This window comes from Tenrec ecaudatus, unplaced genomic scaffold (genome assembly GCF_050624435.1).
Source record: "Tenrec ecaudatus isolate mTenEca1 unplaced genomic scaffold, mTenEca1.hap1 Scaffold_54, whole genome shotgun sequence".
NCBI lineage: Eukaryota > Metazoa > Chordata > Mammalia > Afrosoricida > Tenrecidae > Tenrec > Tenrec ecaudatus.
The window spans coordinates 330,885-347,675 of NW_027459454.1; positions in this window are offsets into that span (position 1 = coordinate 330,885).

Here is a 16,791-nt window from a genome sequence, read left to right on the forward strand (position 1 = left end):
CCAAGTGTCCGCTAATTAACCTACATAGTCCAAGTGCCCGCGAGGTAACCAAGATAGTCAAAGTGGCCGCTAGTTAACCTAAATAGTCAAAGTGCCTGCTAGGTAACCAAGATAGTCCAAGTGCCTGCTAGGTAACCTACATAGTCCAAGTGCCCGTTAGGTAACCTTGATAGTCCAATTGCCCGTTAGCTAACCTAGATAGTCAAAGTGTCCGCTAGTTAACCTACATAGTCCAAGTGCTCGTTCGTTAACCTAGATAGTCGTACTGCCCGCTAGGTTACCTAGACAGTCCAAGTGCCCGCTAGGTTACCTACATAGTCCAAGTGCACGTTCGTTAACCTAGATAGTCCAAGTGCCCGCTGGTAAACTACATAGTCCAAGAACCCGCTAGGTAACCTTGATAGTCCAAGTGCCTTCTAGTTAACCTACATAGCCCAAGTGCCCGCTAGGTAACCTACAGAGTCCAAGTGCCCGTTTGTTAACCTAGATAATCCAAGTGCCCGCTAGGTTACCTAGACAGTCCAATTGCCCCTTAGCTAACCTAGATAGTCCAAGGGCCCGCTAGTTGACCTACATAGACCAAGTACCCGCTAGTTAAACTAGATAGTCCTAGTGCCCTTTAGTTAACCCAGATACTCCAAGTGCCCTCTAGGGGACATACATAGTCTTAGTGCCCGCTAGGGTATGTACATAGACCAAGTGCCCGCTAGGTAACCTTGATCGTCCACGTGCCCGCTAGTTAACCTACATAGTCCAAGTGCCCGGTAGAAACCTATGTAGTCCAAGTGCCCGATAAAGAACCTACAAAGTCCGAGTGCCTGCTATGGAAACTACATAGTCCAAGTGCCCGTTAGGGAACCAATAGTCTTAGTGCTGGCTAGGGAACTTGCATCATCCAAGTGCCCGCTAGGTAACCTAGATAGTCCAAGGGCCCGCTAGTTAACCTACATAGTCCAAGTGCCCGATAGGGAACCTACATAGTCCATGTGCCCGCTGAGGAACCTACATAGTCCAAGTGCCCGCTAGGGAACCTACATACTCCAAGTGCCCGTTAGGGAACGTACATAGTTCAAGTGCCCGCTAAGTAACCTAGATAGTACAAGTGCCCGCTAGGTAACCTAGATGGTCCACAAGCCCGCTTGTTAACCTATATAGTCCAAGTGCCCGCGAGGTCACCTACATTGTCCAAGTGACCGATAGGGAACCTACATAGGCCAAGTGCCCGTTAGGGAACGTACATATTTCAAGTGCCCGCTAAGTAACCTAGATAGTCCAAGTGCCCGCTAGTTAACCTAGATGGTCCACAGGCCCGCTTGTTATCCTATATAGTCCAAGTGCCCGCGAGGTCACCTACATTGTCCAAGTGACCGATAGGGAACCTACATAGGCCAAGTTCCCGTTTGGTAACCTACATAGTCCAAATGCCCGCTAGTAACTTACAAAGTCTAAGTGCCCGATAGGGAACTCAGATACTCCAAGTGCCCGCTAGGGAACCTACATAGTCCAAGTGCCCGTTAGGTAACCTAGATAGTCCAAGTGCCCGCTAGTTAACCTAGATAGTCAGAGTGCCCGCTAATTAACCAGGATCGTCCAAGTGCCCTTTAGTTAACTTACATAGTCAAAGGGCCTGCTAGTTAACCTACATAGACCAAGGGCCCGCTAGTTAACTTACATAGTCCAAGTGCCCGCTAGGTAACCTAGACAGTCCAAGTGACCACTAGGTTACCTACATAGTCCAAGTGCCCGTTCGTTAACCTACGTAGTCCAAGGGCCCGCTAGGTAATGTAGATAGCCCAAGTGCCCGCTAGGGAACGTACATAGTCTAAGTGCCCGGTAGGTAACCTAGATAGTCCAAGTGCCCGCTAGTTAACCTACATAGTCCAAGTGCCTGCTAGGTAAACTACATAGTCCAAGTGCCCACTAGTTATCTAGACAGTCCAAGTGCCTGCTAGTCAACCTAGACATTCCAGGTACACGCTAGGGAACCTACATAGTCCAAGCGCCCGTTAGTTAACCTAGATAGTCAAAGTGCCTGTTAGCTAACATACATAGTCCAAGTGCCCGTTCGTTAACCTAGATAGTCCAAGTGCCCGCTATGTAACCTAGAGAGTCCAAGTGCCCGCTAGGTTACCTACATAGTCCAAGTGTCCGTTCGTTAACCTAGATAGTCCAAGTGCCCGCCTCGTAACCTGGATAGTCCAAGTGCCAGCTAGTTAACCTACATAGTCAAAGTGCCCGATAGGTAACCTACATAGTCCAAGTGCCTTCTAGGGAACCTATATAGTCCAAGTGCCCGCTAGGTAACCTAGACAGTCCAAGTGCCCGCTAGTTAACCTACATAGTCCAGGTGCCCGCTAGTTAACCTAGACAGACCAAGTGCCCATTAGCTAACCTAGATAGTCCAAGGGCCCGCTAGTTGACCTACATAGACCAAGTACCCGCTAGATAAATTAGATAGTCCTAGTGCCCTTTAGTTAACCCAGATAGTCCAAGTGCCCTCTAGGGGACATACATAGTCCTAGAGCCCGCTAGGGTATGTACATAGACCAAGTGCCCGCTAGTTAACCTTGATAGTCCACGTGCCCGCTAGTTAACTTACATAGTCCAAGTGCCCAATAGAAACCTATATAGTCCAAGTGCCCGATAAAGAACGTACAAAGTACAAGTGCCCGCTATGGAACCTACATAGTCCAAGTGCCCGTTAGGGAACCAATAGTCTTAGTGCTGGCTAGGGAACTTGCATCATCCAAGTGCCCGCTAGGTAACCTAGATAGTCCAAGGGCCCGCTAGTTAACCTACATAGTCCAAGTGCACGATAGGGAACCTACATAGTCCAAGTGCCCGCTGAGGAACCTACATAGTCCAAGTGCCCGCTAGGGAACCAACATACTCCAAGTGCCCGGTAGGGAACGTACATAGTTCAAGTGCCCGCTAAGTAACCTAGATAGTCCAAGTGCCCGCAAGGAAACCTAGATGGTCCACAGGCCTGCTTGTTAACCTATATAGTCCAAGTGCCCGCGAGGTCAACTACATTGTCCAAGTGCCCGATAGGGAACCTACATAGGCCAAGTGCCCGTTAGGTAACCTACATAGTCCAAATGCCCGCTAGTAACCTACATAGTCCAAGTGCCCGATAGGGAACTCACATACACCAAGTGCCCGCTAGGGAACCTACATAGTGCAAGTGCCCGTTAGGTAACCTAGATAGTCCAAGTGCCCGCTAGTTAACCTAGATAGTCCAAGTGCCCGCTAATTAACCAGGATCGTCCAAGTGCCCTCTAGATAACTTACATAGTCAAAGGGCCTGCTAGTTAACCTACATAGATCAAGGGCCCGCTAGTTAACCTAGATAGTCCAAGTGCCCGTTCGTTAACCTAGATAGTCCAAGTGCCCGCTAGGTAACCTAGACAGTCCAAGTGCCCGCTAGGTTACCTACATAGTCCAAGTGTCCGTTCGTTAACCTAGATAGTCCAAGTGCCCGCTAGGTAACCTAGACAGTCCAAGTGCCCGCTAGGTTACCTACAAATTCCAGGTGCATGTTCATTAACCTAGACCGTCCAAGTGCCCGCTGGTAACCTACATATTCCAAGAGCCCGCTAGGTAACCTTGATAGTCCAAGTGCCTTATGGTTAACCTACATAGTCCAAGTGCGGGCTAGGTAACCTAGGTAGTCCAGTGCCCGCAAGGTAACCTACATAGTCCATGTGCCCGCTAGGTAACCTACATAGTGCAAGTGCCCGCTAGTTAACCTAGATAGTAAAAGTGCCCGCTAGTAAACCTAGATAGTCCAAGGGCCTGCTAGTGAACCTAGATAGTGCAAGTGCCCGCTAGTTAACCTAGATATTCCAAGTGTCCGCTAGGTAACTTACATAGTCCAAGTACCCGCTGGTTAACCTAGATAGTCCAAGTGCCCGCTAGTTAACCTAGAGAGTCCAAGTGCCCGCTAGTTAACTAGGATCGTCCAAGTGCCCTCTAGTTAACTTACATAGTCCAAGGGCCTGCTAGTTAACCTACATAGCCCAAGAGCCCGCTAGTTAACCTTCATAGTCCAAGTGCCCGCTAGGTAACCTAGACAGTCCAAGTGACCATTAGGTTACCTACATTGTCCAAGTGCCCGTTCGTTAACCTACGTAGTCCAAGTGCCCGCTAGGTAACGTAGATAGCCCAAGTGCCCGCTAGGGAACGTACATAGTCCAAGGGCCCGGTAGGTAACCTAGATAGTCCAAGTGCCCGCTAGTTAACCTACATAGTCCAAGTGCCTGCTAGGTAAACTACATAGTCCAAGTGCCCACTAGGTAACCTAGACAGTCCAATTGCCCGCTAGTTAACCTAGACAGTCCAAGTACCCGCTAGGGAACCTACATAGTCCAAGCGCCCGCTAGGGAACCTACATAGTCCAAATGCTCGCTAGGCAACCTACATAGTCCAAGTGCCCGTTAGTTAACCTACATAATCCAAGTGCCCGTTAGCAAACCTAGATAGTCCAAGGGCCCGCTAGTTGACCTATATTGTCCAAATGCCCGCTAGGTAACCTAGATAGACCAAGTGCCCGCTAGTTAAACTAGATAGTCCTAGTGCCCTTTAGTTAACCTAGATACTCCAAGTGCCCTCTAGGGGACATACATAGTCCAAGTGCCTGCTAGGTAACCTAGATAGTTCAAGTGCCCGCTATGGTATGTACATAGACCAAGTGCCCTCTAGGAAACCTAGATAGTCCATGCGCCCGCTATTTAACCTACATTGTCCAAGTGCCCGATAGAAACCTATATAGTCCAAGTGCCCGGTAGGGACCCTACATAGTCCAAGTGCCCGCTACGGAACCTACATGGATCAAGTGCCCGTTAGGGAACCAATAGTCTTAGTGCTGGCTAGGGAACCTGCATCATCCAAGTGCCCGCTAGGTAACCTAGATAGTACAAGGGCCCGCTAGTTAACCTACATGGTCCAAGTGCCCGATAGGGAACCTACATCTTCCAAGTGCCCGCTGAGGAACCTACATAGTCCAAGTGCCCGCTAGGGAACCTACATACTCCAAGTGCCCGTTAGGGAGCGTACATAGTCCAAGTGCCCGCTAGGTAACATATATTGTCCAAGTGCCCGCAACTTAACCTACGTAGTCCAAGTGCCCGCTAGGTAACCTACATAGTCAAAGTGCCCGCTAGTTAACCTAGATCGTCCAAGTGTCCGCTAGGTAACCTACATAGTCCAAATGCCCTCAAGGAAACCTAGATAGTTAAAGTGCCCGCTAGGGAACCTACATAATCCAAGTGCCCGCTCTGGTACATACATAGTCCAAGTGACCGTTAGCTAACCTAGATAGTCCGAGGGCCCGCTAGTTGACCTACAAAGACCAAGTGCCAGCTAGGTAACCTAGATAGTCCAAGTGCTCGCTAGTGTACCTAGATAGTACAAGTGCCTGTTAGCTAACCTAGATAGTCCAAGTGGCGGATAGGTAACCTACATAGTCCAAGTGCCCTTTCGTTAACCTAGATAATCCAATTGCCCGCTAGGTAACATAGACAGTCCAAGTATCCGCAAGTTAAACTACATAGTCCAAGTGCCCGCTAGGGATCCTACATAGTCCAAGTGCCCGCTAGGCAACCTACATAGTCCAAGTGCCCGTTAGTTAACCTAGATAGTCAAAGTGCCTGCTAGGTAACCTACATAGTCCAAGTGCCCGCTAGGTAACCTAAATAGTCCAAATGTCCGCTAGGGAAACTACATAGTCCAAGTGACCGCTAGTTAACCTAGATAGTCCTAGTGCCCCCTAGTAAACCTACATAATCCATGGGCCCGCTAGTTAACCTACACAGTGCAAGGGCCCGCTAGTTAACCTAGATCGTGCAAGTGTCCGCTAGTTAACCTACATAGTCCAAGTGCCCGCTAAGTAACCTAGATAGTCCAAGTGCCCGCTAGGGATTCTTCATAATCCAAGTGCCTGCTAGGTAACCTAGATAATCCAACTGCCCGCTAGTTAACCTAGATAGTCCTATTGCCCGTTAGTTAACCTAGATAGTCCAAGTGCCCACTAGGGGACGTACGTAGTCCAAGTGCCCGCTGGGTAACCTAGATAGTCCTAGTGCACGCTAGGGTTTGTACATAGTCCAAGTGCCTGCTAGGAAACCTAGATAGTCCAAGTACCCGCTAGTTAACCTAGATAGTCCAAGTGCCCGCTAGGTAATCTAGACAGTCCAAGTGCCTGCTAGGTTACATACATAGTGCAAGTGCACGTTCGTTAACCTAGATAGTCCAAGCGCCCACTGGTAACCTACATAGTCCAAGGGTCCGCTAAGTAACCTTGATAGTCCAAGTGCCTTCTAATTAACCTACATAGTCCAAGTGCCCGCCAGGTAACCTAGATAGTCCATGTGCCCCCTAGGTAAGCTACATAGTCCATGTGCCCGCTAGTTAACCTACATAATGCAAGGGCCCGCTAGTTAACCTAGATCGTGCAAGTGTCCGCTAGTTAACCTACATAGTGCAAGTGCCCGCTAAGTAACCTAGATAGTCCAAGTGCCCGCTAGGGATCCTTCATAATCCAAGTGCCTGCTAGGTAACCTAGATAGTCCAACTGCACGCTAGTTAACCTAGATAGTCCCATTGCCCGTTAGTTAACCTAGATAGTCCAAGTGCCCACTAGGGGACGTACGTAGTCCAAGTGCCCGCTAGGTAACCTATATAGTCCAAGTGCGCGCTAGGGTATGTACATAGTCCAAGTGCCTGCTAGGAAACCTAGATAGTCCAAGTACCCGCTAGTTAACCTACATAGTCCAAGGGCCCGCTAGTTAACCTACATAGTCCAAGGTCCGCTAGTTAACCTAGATAGTCCAAAAGCCCGCTAGTAACGTACATAGTACAAGGGCCCGCGGTTGACCTAGATAGTCCAAGTGCCCGCTTGTTAACCTAGATAGTCAAAGTACCCGCTAGTTAACCTAAGTAGTACAAATGTCCCATAGGGATCCTACTTAGTCCAAGTGCCCGTTCGTTAACCTAGATAGTCCAAGTGCCCGCTAGGGAACCTAGATATTCCAAGTGCTATCTAGGTAACCTAGATAGTCCAAGGGCCCGCTAGTTAACCTACATAGTCCAAGGGCTCACTTGTTAACTTTGATAGTCCAAGTGCCCGCTGGTTAACCTAGATCGTCCAAGTACCCGCTAGTTAACCTAGATCGTCCAAGTGCAGGCTAGTTAACCTACATAGTCCAAGGGCCCACTTGTTAACCTAGATCATCCAAGTGTCCTCTAGTTAACCTACATAGTCCAAGTGCCCGCTAGGTAACCTACATAGTGAAAGTGTCCGCTAGGTAACCTACATAGTCCAAGTGCCCGCTAGTTAACATAGATAGTCCAAGTGCCCACTAGGGAAGGTACATAGTCCACGTGCCCGCTAGGTAACCTAGAGAGTGCAAGTGCCTGCTAGCTAACCTACATAGTCCAAGTGCCTGCTAGGTAACCTAGATAGTCCAAGGGCCTGCTAGTTAACCTACATAGTCCAAGTGCCTGCTAGGTAACCTACATAGTGCAAGTGTCCACTAGTTAACATACACAGTCCAAGTGCCCGCTAGTTAACCTAGATAGTCCAAGTACCCGCTAGTTAACCTAGATCGTCCAATTGTCCGCTACTTAACCTACATAGTCAAGTGCCCATTAGGGAACCTAGATAGTCCAAGTGCCCGCTAGGGAACCTACATAGTCCAATTACCCGCTCTGAAACATACATAGTCCAAGTGCCTGTTAGTTAAGCTAGATAATCCAAGTGCCCGCTAGTTAACCTAGATATTCCAAGTGCCCGTTAGGTAACCTACATAGTCCAAGTGCTCGTTAGATAACCTATATAGTCCAAATGCCCACTAGGGAACCTACATAGTCCAAGTGCCCGCTAGTTAACCTAGATAGTCCAAGTGCCCGCTAGTAAAGATAGATAGTCCAAGTGCCCGCTTGTTAACCTAAGTAGTACAAATGTCCCATAGGGATCCTACTTAGTCCAAGTGCCTGTTCGTTAACCTAGATAGTCCAAGTGCCCGATAGGGAACTGAGAGAGTCCAAGTGCTATCAAGGTAACCTAGATAGTCCAAGGGCCCGCTAGTTAACATAAATAGTCCAAGTGCCCGCTAGGGAAGTTACATAGTCCAAGTGCCCGCTAGGTAACCTAGAGAGTGCAAGTGCCTGCTAGTTAACCTACATAGTCCAAGTGCCTCCTAGGTAACCTAGATAGTCCAAGGGCCTGCTAGTTAACCTACATAGTCCAAGTGCCCGCTAGGTAACCTACATAATCCAAGTGACCGCTGGTTAACCTAGATAGTCCAAGTGCCCGCTAGGAAACCTACATAGTGCAAGTGTCCGCTAGTTAACCTACATAGTCCAAGGGACCGCTAGTTAACCTAGATAGTCCAAGTACCGGCTAGTTAACCTAGATCGTACAATTGTCCGCTAGTTAACCTACATAGTCCAAGTGCCCTTTAGGCAACCTAGATAGTCCAAGTGCCTGCTAGGGAACCTACATAGTCCAATTTCCCGCTCTGGAACATACATAGTCCAAGTGCCTGTTAGTTAACCTAGATAATCCAAGTGCCCGCTAGTTAACCTACATAGTCCAAGTGCCCGCTAGGTAACCTACATAATCCAAGTGCCTGTTACGTAACCTACATAGTCCAAGTGCTCTTTAGGTAACCTATATAGTCCAAATGCCCGCTAGGAACCTACATAGTCCAAGTGACCGCTAGTTAACCTAGATAGTCCAAGTGCCCGCTAGTGAACCTAGATAGTCCAAGTGCCTGCTAGTTAACCAGGATCGTCCAAGTGCCCTCTAGTTAACTTACATAGTCCAAGGGCCTGCTAGTTAACCTACATAGACCAAGGGCCCGCTAGTTAACCTAGATAGTCCAAATGCCCACTAGTTAACCTGCATAGTCCAAGTGCCCGCTAGGTAACCTAGACAGTCCAAGTGACCACTAGGTTACCTACATAGTCCAAGTGCCCGTTCCTTAACCTACATAGTCCAAGTGCCCGCTAGGTAACCCTCACATTCCAAGTACCCGCTAGGGAACCTACATAGTCCAAGTGCCCGCTAGGGAACCTACATAGTCCAAGTGCTCGCTAGGCAACCTACATAGTCCAAGTGCCCGTTAGTTAACCTAGATAGTCTAAGTGCCTGCTAGGTAACCTAGATAGTCCAAGTGCCCGCTAGGTAACCTACATAGTCCAAGTGCGCGCAAGGTAACATAGATAGTCCAATTGCCCGTTAGCTAACCTAGATTATCTAAGTGTCTGCTAGTTAACCTACATAGTCCAAGTGCCCGCTAGGTAATCTAGACAGTCCAAGTGCCTGCTAGGTTACATACATAGTGCAAGTGCACGTTCGTTAACCTAGATAATCCAAGTGCCCGCTGGTAACCTACATAGTCCAACGGTCCGCTAAGTAACCTTGATAGTCCAAGTTCCTTCTAATTAACCTACATAGTCCAACTGCCCGCCAGGTAACCTAGATAGTCCAAGTGCCCCCTAGGTAACCTTCATAGTCCATGTGCCCGCTAGGTAACCTACATAGTCCAAGTGGCCGCTAGGTAACCTATATAATTCAAATGCCCGCTAGGTAAACTACATAGTCCAAGTGCTCACTAGTTAACCTAGATAGTCAAAGTGCCCGAGAGTAAACCTAGATTGTCCAAGGGCCCGCTTGTTATCCTAGATAGTCCAAGTGCCCGCTAGTTAACCTAGATCGTTCAAGTGTCCGCTGGTAATATACATATTCCAAATGCCTGCTTGGTAACCTAGATTGTCCAAGTGTCTGTTAGCTAACCTACATCATCCAAGTGCCCGTTCGTTAACCTAGAGAGTCCAGGTGCCCGCTATGTAACCTAGACAGTTCAAGTGCCCGCTAGGTTACCTACATAGTCCAAGTGTCCGTTCGTTAACCTAGATAGTCCAAGTGCCCGCCTCGTAATTTGGATAGTACAAGTGCCCGCTAGTTAACCTACATAGTCAAAGTGCCCGATAGGTAACCTACATAGTCCAAGTGCCTTCTAGGGAACCTATATAGTCCAAGTGCCCGTTAGGGAACCTTCATCGTCCAAGTGCTCGCTAGGTAACCTACATAGTCCAAATGCCTGCAAGGAAACCTACATAGTCTAAGTGCCCGCTAGGGAACCTACATAATCCAAGTGCCCGTTAGGTAACCTAGATAGTCCAAGTGCCCGTTGCCTAACCTAGATAGTCCAAGGGCCCGCTAGTTGACCTATATAGTCCAAGTGCCAGCTAGGTAACCTAGATAGTACAAGTGCCCGCTAGATAACCTAGATATTCCAAGTGCCTGTTAGCTAACCTAGATAGTCCAAGTGGCGGCTAGGTAACCTACATAGTCCAAGTGCCCGTTCGTTAACCTAGATAATCCAAGTGCCCGCTAGGTAACCTAGACAGTCCAAGTGCCCGCTAGGTTACCTGCATAGTCCAAGTGTCCATTAGGTAACCTTGATAGTCCAATTGCCCGTTAGCTAACCTAGATAGTCCAAGTGTCCGCTAGTTAACCTACATAGTCTAAGTGCCCGTTCGTTAACCTAGATAGTCCAAGTGCCCGCTAGGTAACCTAGACAGTGCAAGTGCCTGCTAGGTTACCTACATAGTCCAAGTGCACGTTCGTTAGCCTAGATAGTCCAAGTGCCCTCTAGGGGACATACATAGTCCTAGTGCCCGCTAGTTAACTTAAATAGTCCAAGTGCCCGCTAGGTAACCTAGATAGTCCACGTGCCCGCTAGTTAACCTATATAGTCCAAGTGCCCAATAGAAACCTATATAGTCCAAGTGCCCGATAAAGAACCTACAAAGTCCAAGTGCCCGCTGAGGAACCTACATAGTCCAAGTGCCCGTTAGGGAACCAATAGTCTTAGTGCTGGCTAGGGAACTTGCATCATCCAATTACCCGCTAGGTAACCTAGATAGTCCAAGGGCCCGCTAGTTAACCTACATAGTCCAAGTGCCAGATAGGGAACCTACATACTCCAAGTGCCCGTTAGGGAACGTACATAGTTCAAGTGCCTGCTAAGTAACCTAGATAGTCCAAGTGCCCGCTAGGTAACCTAGATGGTCCACAGGCCCGCTTGTTAACCTATATAGTCCAAGTGCCCGTGAGGTCACCTACATTGTCCAAGTGCCCGATAGGGAACCTACATAGGCCAAGTGCCCGTTAGGTAACCTACATAGTCCAAATGCCCGCTAGTAACCTACATAGTCCAAGTGCCCGATAGGGAACTCACATACTCCAAGTGCCCGCTAGGGAACCTACATAGTCCAAGTGCCCGTTATGTAACCTAGATAGTCCAAATGCCCGCTAGTTAACCTAGATAATCCATGTACCCACTAGGTAACCTAGATAGTTCAAGTGCCCGCTAGGTAATCTATGTAGTCCAAATGCCCGCTAGGGAACCTACATAATCCAAGTACCCGCTAATTAACCTATATAGTCCATGTGCCCGTTAGCTAACCTAGATAGTCTAAGGGCCCACTAGTTAACCTACATAGTTCAAGTGCCCGCTAGCTAACCTAGATAATCCAAGTGCCCGCTAGTTAACCTAGGTAGTCCAAGTATCCGCTAGGTAACGTAGAGAGTTCAAGTGCCCGCTAGTTAACCTAGATTGTCCTAGTGCCCGTTAGTTAACCTAGATAGTCCAAGTGCCCACTAGGGGACATACATAGTCCAAGTGCCCGCTAGGTAACCCATATAGTCCAAGTGCCCGCTAGGGTTAGTACATAGACCAAGTAGCCGTTAGATAACCTAGATAGTCCAAGTGCCCGCTAGTGAACCTACATAGTCCAAGTGCCTGATATAAACCTACATAGTCCACGTGCCCGATAGGGAACCTACATAGTCCAAGTGCCCGCTAGTTAACATAGAGAGTCCAAGTGCCCGCTAGGGAAGGTACATAGTCCAAGTGCCCGCTAGGTAACTTAGAGAGTGCAAGTGCCCGCTAGTTAACCTACATAGTCCAAGTACCTGCTAGGTAACCTAGATAGTCCAAGGGCCTGCTAGTTAACCTACATAGTCCACGTGCCCGCTAGGTAACCTACATAGTGCAAGTGTCCGCTAGATAATCTACGTAGTGCAAGGGACCGCTAGTTAACTTAGATAGTCCAAGTACCCGCTAGTTAACCTAGATCGTCCAATTGTCCGCTAGTTAACCTACATAGTCCAAGTGCCCTTTAGTTAACCTAGATAGTCCAAGTGCCCGCTAGTGAACCTACATAGTCCAATAGCCCGCTCTGGAACATACATAGTCCAAATGCCTGTTAGTTAACCTAGATAATCCAAGTGCCCGCTAGTTAACCTACATAGTCCAAGTGCCCGTTAGGTAACCTACATAATCCAAGTGCCCGCCAGGTAACAAATATAGTCCAAATGCCCGCTAGGGAACCTACATAGTCCAAGTGCCCGCTAGTTAACCTAGATAGTCCAAGTGCCCGCTAGTTAACCTAGATAGTCCAAGTGCCCGCTAGTTAACTAGGATCGTCCAAGTGCCCTCTACTTAACTTACATAGTCAAAGGCCTGCTAGTTAACCTACATAGTCCAAGTGCCCGTTAGGGAACCTTCATCGTCTAAGTGCTCGCTAGGTAACCTACATAGTCCAAATGCCTGCAAGGAAACCTACATAGTCTAAGTGCTCGCTAGGGAACCTACATAATCCAAGTGCCCGTTAGGTAACCTAGATAGTCCAAGTGCCCGTTAGCTAACCTAGATAGTCCAAGGGCCCGCTAGATGACCTACATAGTCCAAGTGCCAGCTAGGTAACCTAGATAGTACAGGTGCCCGCTAGGGAACCTAGATAGTCCAAGTGCCTGTTAGCTAACCTAGATAGTCCAAGTGGCGGCTAGGTAACCTACATAGTCCAAGTGCCCGTTCTTTAACCTAGATAATCCAAGTGCCCGCTAGGTACCCAAGACAGTCCATGTGCCCGCTAGTTAACCTACATACTCCAAGTGCCCGCTAGTTAACCTACATAATCCAAGTGCCGGTTAGCTAACCTAGATAGTCCAAAGGCCCGCTAGTTGACCTACATAGACCAAGTACCCGCTAGTTAAACTAGATAGTCCTAGTGCCCTTTACTTAACCCAGATAGTCCAAGTGCCCTCTAGGGGACATACATAGTCCTAGTGTCCGCTAGGGTATGTACATAGACCAAGTGCCCGCTAGGTAACCTTGATAGTCCACGTGCCCGCTAGTTAACCTACATAGTGCAAGTGCCCGATAGAAACCTATATAGTCCAAGTGCCCGATAAAGAACCTACAAAGTCCAAGTGCCCGCTATGGAACCTACATAGTCCAAGTGCCCTTTAGGGAACCAATAGTCTTAGTGCTGGCTAGGGAACTTGCATCAACCAAGTGCCCGCTAGGTAACCTAGATAGTCCAAGGGCCCGCTAGTTAACCTACATAGTCCAAGTGCCCGATAGGGAACCTACATAGTCCAAGTGCCCGCTGAGGAACCTACATAGTCCAAGTGCCCGCTAGGGAACCTACATACTCCAAGTGCCCGTTAGGGAACGTACATAGTTCAAGTGCCCGCTAAGTAACCTAGATAGTCCAAGTGCCCGCTAGGTAACCTAGATGGTCCACAGGCCCGCTTGTTAACCTATATAGTCCAAGTGCTTGCGAGGTCACCTACATTGTCGAAGTGCCCGATAGGGAACCTACATAGGCCAAGTGCCCGTTAGGTATCCTACATAGTCCAAATGCCCGCTAGTAACCTACATAGTCCAAGTGCCCGATAGGGAACTCACATACTCCAAGTGCCCGCTACGGAACCTACATAGTCCAAGTGCCCGTTAGGTAACCTAGATAGTCCAATTGCCCGCTAGTTAACCTAGATAATCCAAGTACCCGCTCGGTAACCTAGATAGTTCAAGTGCCCGCTAGGTAATCTGTATAGTCCAAATGCCCGCTAGGGAACCTACATAATCCAAGTACCCGCTAATTAACCTACATAGTCCATGTGCCCGTTAGCTAACCTAGATAGTCTAAATGCCAACTAGTTAACCTACATAGTTCAAGTGACCACTAGCTAACCTAGATTATCCAAGTGCCCGCTAGTTAACCTAGATAGTCCAAGTATCCGCTAGGAATCGTAGAGAGTTCAAGTGCCCGCTAGATAACCTAGATTGTCCTAGTGCCCGTTAGTTAACCTAGATAGTCCAAGTGCCCACTAGGGGACGTACATAGTCCAAGTGCCCGCTAAATAACCTAGATTGTCCAAGTGCCCGCTAGGTAACCTAGATGGTCCACGGGCCCGCTTGTTAACGTATATAGTCCAAGTGCCGGGGAGGTCACCTACATTGTCCACGTGACCGATAGGGAACCTACATAGGCCAAGTGCCCGTTGTTAGGTAACCTACATAGTCCAAATGCCCGCTAGTAACCTACATAGTCCAAGTGCCTGATAGGGAACTCACATACTCCAAGTGCCCGCTAGGGAACCTACATAGTCCAAGTGCCCGCCAGGTAACCAATATAGTCCAAATGCCCGCTAGGGAACCTACATAGTACTAGTGCCCGCTAGTTAACCTAGATAGTCCAAGTGCCCGCTAGTTAACCTACATAGTCCAAGGGCCTGCTAGTTAACCTAGATAGTCCAAGTGCCCGCTAGGTAACCTACATAGTGCAAGTGTCCGCTAGTTAATCTACGTAGTACAAGGGACCGCTAGTTAACCTAGATAGTCCAAGTACCCGCTAGTTAACCTAGATCGTCCAATTGTCCGCTAGTTAACCTACATAGTCCAAGTGCCCTTTAGGGAACCTAGATAGTCCAATTGCCCGCTAGGGATCCTACATGGTCCAATTGCCCGCTCTGGAACATACATAGTCCAAGTGCCTGTTAGTTAACCTAGATAATCCAAGTGCCCGCTAGTTAACCTACATAGTCCAAGTGCCCGCTAGGTAACCTACATAATCCAAGTGCCCGCCAGGTAACCAATATAGTCCAAATGCCCGCTAGGGAACCTACATAGTACTAGTGCCCGCTAGTTAACCTAGATAGTCCAAGTGCCTGCTAGTTAACCTAAATAGTCCAAGGGCCCACTAGTTAACTAGGATCGTCCATGTGCCCTCTAGTTAACTTATATATTCCAAGGGCCTGCTAGTTAACCTACATAGACCAAGTGCCCACTAGGTAACGTAGATACCCAAGTGCCCGCTAGGGAACGTACATAGTCCAAGTGCCCGCTAGATAACCTAGATAGTCCAAGTGCCCGCTAGTTAACCTACATAGTCCAATTGCCTGCTAGGTAAACTACATAGTCCAAGTGCCCACTAGGTAACCTAGACAGTCCAATTGCCCGCTAGTTAGCCTAGACAGACCAAGTACCCGCTAGGGAACCTACATAGTCCAAGCGCCCGCTAGGGAACCTACATAGTGCAAGTGCTCGCTAGGCAACCTACTTAGTCCAAGTGCCCGTTAGTTAACCTAGATAGTCAAAGTGCCTGCTAGGTAACCTAGATAGTCCAAGTGCCCGCTAGGTAACCTACATAGTCCAAGTGCCCGTTAGGTAACCTACATAGTCCAAGTGCCCGTTAGGTAACCTTGATAGTCCAATTGCCCGATAGCTAACCTAGAGAGTCCAAGTGTCCGCTAGTTAACCTACATAGTCCAACTGCCCGTTCGTTAACCTAGATAGTCCAAGTGCCCGCTAGGTAACCTAGACAGTCCAAGTGCCCGCTAGGTTACCTACATAGTCCAAGTGCACGTTCATTAACCTAGATAGTCCAAGTGCCCGCTGGTAACCTACATAGTCCAAGAGCCCGCTAGGTAACCTAGATAGTCCAAGTGCTCGCTAGGTAACTTACATAGTCCATGTGCCCGCTGGGTAACTAATATAGTTCAAGTGCACGCTAGTTAACCTAGATAGTCCAAGGGCACGCTAGTTAACCTAGATAGTCCAAGTGCGCGCTAGTTAACCTAGATCGTCCAAGTGTCCGCTAGGTAACCTACATAGTCCAAGTGCCTGCTAGGTAACCTAGATAGTCAAAGTGCCTGTTAGCTAACCTAGATAGTCAAAGTGCCTGTTAGCTAACCTAGATAGTCCAAGTGCCCGCTATGTAACGTAGACAGTCCAAGTTCCCGCTAGATTACCTACATAGTCCAAGTGTCCGTTCGTTAACCTAGATAGTCCAATTGCCCGCTAGGTAACCTAGACAGTCCAAGTGCCCGCTAGGTTACCTACATATTCCAGGTGAACGTTCGTTAACCTAGACACTCCAAGTGCCCGCTGGTAACCTACATAATCCAAGAGCCTGCTAGGTAACCTTGATAGTCCATGTGCCTTATAGTTAACCTACATAGTCCAAGTGCGGGCTAGGTAACCTTGATAGTCCAAGTGCCCGCTAGGTAACCTACATAGTCCATGTGCCCGCTAGGTAACCTACATAGTGCAAGTGCCCGCTAGTTAACCTAGAGAGTACAAGTGCCCACTAGTAAACCTAGATAGTCCAAGGGCCCGCTAGTTAACCTAGATAGTCCAAGTGCCCGCTAGTTAACCTAGATATTCCAAGTGTCCGCTAGGTAACTTACATAGTCCAAGTACCCGCTGGTTAACCTAGATAGTCCAAGTGCCCGCTAGTTAACCTAGAGAGTCCAAGTGCCCGCTAGTTAACTAGGATCGTCCAAGTGCCCTCTAGTTAACTTACATAGTCCAAGGGCCTGCTAGTTAACCTACATAGACCAAGAGCCCGCTAGTTAACCTTCATAGTCCAAGTGCCCGCTAGGTAACCTAGACAGTCCAAGTGACCATTAGGTTACCTACATTGTCCAAG